Consider the following 7,681-nt stretch of genomic DNA (forward strand, 5'->3'; position numbering starts at 1 on the left):
ACCGACGGGTTGCGAACCCAACTCCAAACACCAATGTTTTTTGAACCATTCCAAGTGACATGATCCTTCACCGAAACTGTTGCATCATTTTCTAGAACCGCAATATTCGACCAAACAGAAGTGTATGTTCCAACACGCGCATGGTTAGTATCGGTAAGACCACCATTGACTCCATACAGACTCGAAACAACTTTGACCCACAAGGAAGTGGGTTCGGTTTTAAATCTCCACCACCACTTGCCGATCAAAGCAAGATTTTTGCTTTTAAGTAACCCCAAATTTAGCCCCCCGTCCCCAAAAGGAAGAAGTATTTCCTCTCATTTTACCGATGAGATTTTAGATTTTTTACCCGACCCGCTCCAAAAGAAATTACGCCTCACACTCAAATTTTTTATCACACATGGCGGAGCACGGAAGAGCAACAAGTAGTACAACGGAAGCCTATTCAACACCGACTTGATAAGAGTCAATATTCCACCAAATGACACCCAACGCGCTTTCCAATCCGAAAGTCTTGTCTCGAATTTTTTTAACACCGGTTCCCAACTAGCCGCCTTATTCAAATATCCACCCACGGGGAGTCCCAAGTATATGAAAGAGGAGGAATTGGAGAATTTGTTGAAGTTGAAGGGGGAGCATCAGAAGAAATGTGAAAGGGGGAAGGGGATCAATTCTCATCATCATCATTGTCATCATCTTTAGAATCATCAGAATCGGACATCACCACTACTAAAATAAATTATATAATTATAAAACCAAAACTATAATTGAAAATAGCGAATAGGATATGTACTTTTGCTACGCTCGGCAGATTTGGTAGTAGGAGATTTCTTGGCAAGACAATTGTCGCCTTTCTTCTTAATTTTCTCTGGCAGCTTGCCGGATGGCGGTGTATCCACAACGCTGATTTCAGGAGTAGGACCGGTAGAGATATTGTGCTCTGTTCTGAAGTCTTTTCAATTGCTTCTTTAGTCGCAATACTCACATTTGCTGCTTGAATTTCTTCAGCAGTTTTTGGCCTCTCAGAAATTGTGATCTTTTGGAGATCACAAGCTTTAAACATATCAATAATCCTCATTGTTACTGAAGAAATTGTAAAAATGGAAGAAGAGAGAACACTAACCTTAAGCGCAGTGAAGATAAGTAAAACTTTGTAAGACGTTTCGAAGCAACGAAAAGACGAGTATGTGTAAAAGTGATGAAATGAAGAACTTTCAAAAGTGGGATGGTAAAGGTATAAGAGGTATTTATAAGTCGGTTAAAATATACAAAGTGCCTCAGATAAGGAAACATGTAAGGCCTAGATAAACAAAAGAAATTTACAAAATTAAGTTTGAAACTTAAAATGGTTTATTTCAAAAAAGAAACGTTTTAAATAGTTTAATCAACCGCCAATAGATATGATTACAGTTACAATTCTTATCATATGACAAAAAAAAAAAAAAAAAAAAAAAATACAGCGAGTGTTATTTTCTCAAGAACATAAAAAAGCATAATATTTTTGTATAGTTTAATGATTATATTTTTTACAAAAATATAAACATCGGACTAGAGAACTTAATGGTGTGCCCTATGGTTTACTAAAATATAAACATCAAACTGGGGGACTTAATGGTACACTCTATGGTTTGCACGCATAAAAGTCTTTACATGATGAAAGAGATGCTTAAAAGACATGAAAAACGACATTGAAGACATTTATGGATAAATATGTCCAGCATTCTCCGGCAAAAAACATATAATAACAATTCAAGCCGCCCAGTGTTTTGTGTAACCTTGAAGGGTGCTGTTTATGCTCAAACCCTAAAAAGAACACATGAGATGCACACATGCCACGTCGGCATAAAGTGCAAAGAATGGCAGCGTGGCACGTGTCTCCGAACATTCCGGAGCACTCATACATATAAATAAGCCACCTAGGTCATCACTTTTGAGACACGTGGACTTCTGACTGAGAACACTCTCTCTCTCTCTCTCTCTCTAACATAGTATATTCTCACTATAGAACTTGAAGACTTAACCGCATAACATTAGACGGACCAACTCATAGTTTGTCCCAAGAGTAATAGTCAATCGGCAATTTACCTCACCAGCTAAAGAGTTCCAGGCTTGCTCATACTTGTAATCCGCTGGCAGTAAATAGGTATCATCAGTAAACAATAGGTATCATCAGTAAACATCAAGATGTCTCAAACACATAACATAAACCAATATCTTGATGTAAAATAAAGTCATGAACACCTAGATCGGCATGTTCAAATGGGGTGTCTGACATAGATGGGCACCAAGTAATTAATTCAATAATCCAACAAATATATTCAAAAGAACTATATCATCAATGACTTTGATAACTTTACAAGTAGCTGAGCTAAGCTTGTTATTTTAAAGTTAATATTGGCAATCTGACTCGAAATAGGTCGGTCAAATTAATATACATTGACGGCTTCAAAAAGTACCCAGTTCCAAGACTCAGCTTCAAAAAGTACCCAAGCACATTTTTTATCGCTTGCTTCTTCATCGGCTATGAAACATTGTTTGTATAATATCCCTGTAATTAAACTCATCAGTAGTAGTAAAGATAACCTTTTACAGACATGCACTCTTTTCACTTGGCGGTTGTAATGAATGAAACAACTATATTAGAAAGTAACCGAAACCAACAAACCTTGGATCTTATACTTCAAATAAACCGATTCATCATGGTTGCTATTAGTAACCGCACTGCTACTCCAGTTATAAATAAAAGCCATATTAGTGATAGAAACAAACATAGAAACCTTAAAAAAGTTTAATGTTACATCTTACCAAATTTAGTGATGTAAACCGGATCTAAACCTGAAAACCATAAACAACAGTGAGAGCCACGATGCGTCAGATGGTTAATTAGATGATTAGATTATAATCAAATCAAAAGCACAAAGTTTAATATAACATCTTACCAAAATCAGTGATCTAAACCTGAAAAACCATAAACAACATTGAGAGCCACAACGCATCATATGGTTAATTAGATTTTAACTAAAACGTCATGCTGTTCTCGCTGTTAAGAAAACCCAAATCAAAATTCAAAAACCATTCCATGGCACCAACAATTAAAACCGATTATAATCAAAAACAAGAAGAATAAGAGAGAAAACATACCTAAGTTACAATTTTGAGGTCTAATAATCGGAGATAAGGCTAAGAGTGGTTTGATACTATCGAAACCAAATGTATCCAATAAGTAGATGGATACCCAACGCTACATGTGTCCAAGCTGTTGGAAAAATTGGTAAAAAGTGTGTTTTCACCAACATTGGACACTAATTAATATATGATGAGTAGTCAACATTAATGATGATAAAAAATGAGTTTTGTAGCCACTAGCGAGGGCTTTACGACGAACTAAAGTGTGCCCAAAACGGATTAAAGGTGAATGAGATATCGGATCTCAAATTTGGTTATTTGGTGCAAATTGCAAGTGACAAGGTGGTCAACTTTTGCCATATGTTCTTAACATAACTGCATTGTTAAAAGTCATCAATTACGAGCCATTAGTCATTTAAATATATTTTGATGACTCATATTATAAGTTAATGGGAGTTGTTGTGCTATAAAATGGTGGCTTGGTTCATTGCATAATACACACAACAAATACATAACCAAAGTAACACACAAAGCTTGCAATAATCTTGTTTTGAAGCTTTCTTTCTTGATTCAACTCGGTCTTTTCGTCCGACGAATTTTCAGGCAAGTTCAAGTCCGACAGTACGCTGCTTCGGACCGGTGTACCCTGGGAACAGACGTCGAATTTGTTTAAGGGAATTGTGTCAAACACAAGCCCGGTTCAACCTAATATCGGTTAGATCGTTCTATCTTTTCGCTCTTGTTATGATTACATGATCGTTATATGAATATTATGTTTGTGTAATCTATATGTTTCAGTTTCGTATATGCAAATTTTACTACAAACTTAAACAAATCCTTGTTTCCTGACTACGAAACTGAGATGTTTGTTGTTTTGATTCGGACTATTAGATGGATCTTTTATAAAACGATTTGATAAAACTGTATTAAGAATTTGCGTATAAAGTATTATCTGATACTTAATATCACATAGTTGTTTTGCACGCTTAATATTACATCGTTGAGCTGTAATATGATTTATATTTTCTGATGGTGATCTACTTTACTTGCTTCACGTTTAATTCACTTCTTTAACTAACCGATGATCATGATGGGCACATGCCTATTAATTTATTATATATCTTGTATTAGTGAAAGTAAATTAATTATCTGCTTTTAACTATGTGCATGTGAATTTGTTTGCTATTGTTATGTGTTTTATATTATCAATAATAATTGGATAATAATTTGTTGAACAAATTAATATAAACCTACTGATGTTGATGTTTGTGTAGTAGTTAAGTTGCATAATTAATCTAATTAATTATTGATTTAGTGTTATGGTTTTTAGAATATAACACTAATGAAACGTGTGGATGAGTGGATCTATGATTGCATATTTACATATAATATTGATGCCGTTTATTGATAGTGAGGTTTGCTAAATCTAGAACTTGATAAACTGCATGCCTTCATTGATCCTATATGTTTTATGATTTAATTTAATATAAATAAACAAAGAAAAAGGGCACTTGATCATTGGAGTAGTAGTTGATCATTGGAGTAGTTGAGGCCAAAAAAAAAAAAAAAAAAAAAAAAAAAAACTATTCAGCTTGAAGGGTTGATTATGACAATTTGTTGATGTTTCCATGAGTGGACATTAAATATATACATCCATGACCATTATGATTACAGTTTGGGTTGGTTGTGAATGGTTTTATTAAAATGAATATAAATGATATAGTGCATGTACAATATCATGAACTTAATACATTGTGGTGTTTATTGGTGTAGTTGGTTATCTGCTCCACTTATATGGGACCCCACTCATATATGTATTATAATTATTAATTATATTACATTATTTTAAAGTGCCATTATGATCTTGATTTTATTTAATCTATATAACTCATGTGTGTAATCAATAATGTTTTGCTAATATTTTATTAGTTGGTGTTCGGTTGAACATCTAAGATGATTGATTATTGATTATATAGATTATTATAATACATCTTTGCTACTGATCATTATACTATGTGCACTTGGGTATGTTTACAAAAACTTCATATTTGTGTTGCAATAACCTATATAAATTCGGAGAAGACTACATGTTAACTTAAGTTGTGGATTAAAATAATTTGTGATTGATCAAATTATCTAGGTGTTAATATGTTACTCTATAAGAACATTTATTATGCGCTAAGTAATTCGATGAGATGTGAATCGGAATATATAATAGATTATAATAATAATTTATATTTATATTTCGAGGTCAACTTGGTTTCGGTAAATTTTCATCGCTTTCTAACGTGGCTCTTTCTCATGCTGAGAAAGACCTGAAACGTTCACTGGTGTGGACTTTAAAACGTTGGCAGTAAAAGATGTTCTTTTAGCTGACCACGTTGAACCTTGCGAGGTTCTTGACTGAATTTTGCGAGGTTCTTGACTGAACTTTGCGAGGTTCTTGGCTGAACCTTGTGAATCATGATGCTCAAATTATGAGCGCGGTTCAGGTTGCGCAAGTTGATCGTTCTATAACATGTATTTGAACAGTCTTCGGACTGTTTCCGGACTAATTTCGAAATGTATTTCGATCTGTTTCCAGACAGTATTCGACATTGGTTATAGACTGTCTTCAGGACGGTATTCGGACAGTTTTAGACTGTTATTAATCCGGATTTAAACTTGTTTGTTTAACAATTTGGCTTAAACATGTTTGGTTTAACCGGTTTTGTTGAAACGATTTAGTTTAATCGTTTAGTATAAATCTTTTGGTTTTAACATGTTTGGTTTACATGTTTGTGTTTAAACCTGCTTGGTTTAACTGTAGGGTTGAAACCTGTTCAGTTTACCCGTTTGTGTTGAAACGGTTTTAAGGTGATACCTGTTTGGTTACCCATTTGAGTTTAAACCTGTTTGGTTTACTTGTTTAGGTTGAACCTGCTCATTTTACCTATTTGGTTGAAACCTAATTGGTTTAACCTATTTGAGTTGAAACATTTTGGTTTAACTCAGTTTGTTCACGACAAAATGAAACTTTTATTTGGGTAGAAAACCCAAATTAATTTAGTTCACGTGGTATTTGCTGACCGAAATTTTCTGTTTTGCTAAAACTGTTTATATTCCAGAGTGATGATCCTGGAAAAATTGACTTCTGAATAGGAACTCACATTGAATAATATGTTGTATGTTCCTGAGATTCGTAAGGAATCTGGTGTTCGGATGTTTGTTGAACAAGCTTGACTTTTTAAAATAAAATGGAAAGTATGTTCAAAAGGTGATGTTGACCAAGAAGGAATGTATATTTAAAATGGTTGTGCCCTATAAATATGAAATTTGCGTTGAAGTCAAATTAACGAGATCATCTTCGGTTGAATGAATAACCTAACCCGTTGATATGGTCCACACCGATGTGTGTGATTTGAAATCCATTCCAACGAGGAATAGTAACAAGTACTTCATTACGTTTATCGATGATAGCATGAATTATTGTCATGTTTAGTTGTTGCAAAGTAAAGATGAAGCAATTAACGAGCTTTATTGCTTATAAAAACGAAGTTGAGAACCAACTTAAACGAAAAATCAAGGTTGTTCGTAGTGATAAAGGTGGTGAATATGTCGCTCATTTTGCTGAATTTTGTTCACATAATAGCATTAGATATAAATTCATTGCACCTTACTCACCTCAATCGAATGAGACTATTGAATGAAAGAATAGAATCTTGAAAGAAATGGTGAATGCCATGTTTAGTGAGTTCTGTTGTAAGCCAGTCAATGTGGAGGGATGTCATCCTATCGGCAAACTATTTTTTAGATAAGATACCCCAAAAGAAAAGGGATGAAACCCCATATGAGTTATGGTGAAAAAGAAAACCATCCTATGAGTACCTCAAAGTGTGAGGGTGCCTAGCAAAGGTAGTTGTTCCCTAACTAAGGCACAAAAGATAGGATCAAAGACTATTGACTGCATATTTATCGGATGTGCTAAACATAGTAGTGCATATCGCTTCCTTGTGCATGAATACAAGATTTTGGTTATACACAAAGGTTCGATAATAGAATCGAGAAACGCTTCATTCTTTAAAATGTATTTTCATACATTACAAATGAAAGTGAAAGTTCATCCAGGATAGACGAGAACGTGTTCTAGATGAGACACCTAATGAGCTAGTTCAATAGGAACTAGTATGATTAAAGAAACTTTCTCGATAAATGGCATACACATTATGCTTATAGAGGAACTAAAATTGAATGTATAAAAGATGTACATAATATTTGAGACCCTTTTAAAATGTATATTTAAGACGGTGTTTATGTATGTGAAGTCCATTTTGTCATGATACAAGAGATATGGTATGACATTTCTTGTGAGAAAAGCTATGGAGAATATGAATGATTCGTCTTTTATTCTAATGCTTTGGACATAAAGTCTATGGAGTACTAGACTTGGACTTGTTAATGATGATCATCTGCAGAGATCAATTAACAAATAATATTTCATTGTGTTGAATATATTTAAAGACAAAATCGATTTCATTCAGTAATAGAAGGATTTGGTATATTGTGAACATCATTG

At 34.0% G+C, this 7,681-nt stretch overlaps 1 long non-coding RNA gene across 1 annotated transcript; it reads right to left on the reverse strand.

Moving 5' to 3' along the window:
• Window positions 1-2,400: 2,400 nt before the first annotated feature.
• Window positions 2,401-2,986, reverse strand: LOC139857252 (uncharacterized). Its single transcript, XR_011762422.1, has 4 exons — window positions 2,940-2,986; window positions 2,806-2,835; window positions 2,666-2,724; window positions 2,401-2,548 (listed from the first exon to the last, which is right to left on the reverse strand). It is a non-coding gene; the product is annotated as an uncharacterized lncRNA (long non-coding RNA).
• Window positions 2,987-7,681: the final 4,695 nt, after the last annotated feature.

The sequence above is a fragment of the Rutidosis leptorrhynchoides genome, chromosome 7 (genome assembly GCF_046630445.1).
Source record: "Rutidosis leptorrhynchoides isolate AG116_Rl617_1_P2 chromosome 7, CSIRO_AGI_Rlap_v1, whole genome shotgun sequence".
Taxonomy (NCBI): Eukaryota; Viridiplantae; Streptophyta; class Magnoliopsida; order Asterales; family Asteraceae; genus Rutidosis; species Rutidosis leptorrhynchoides.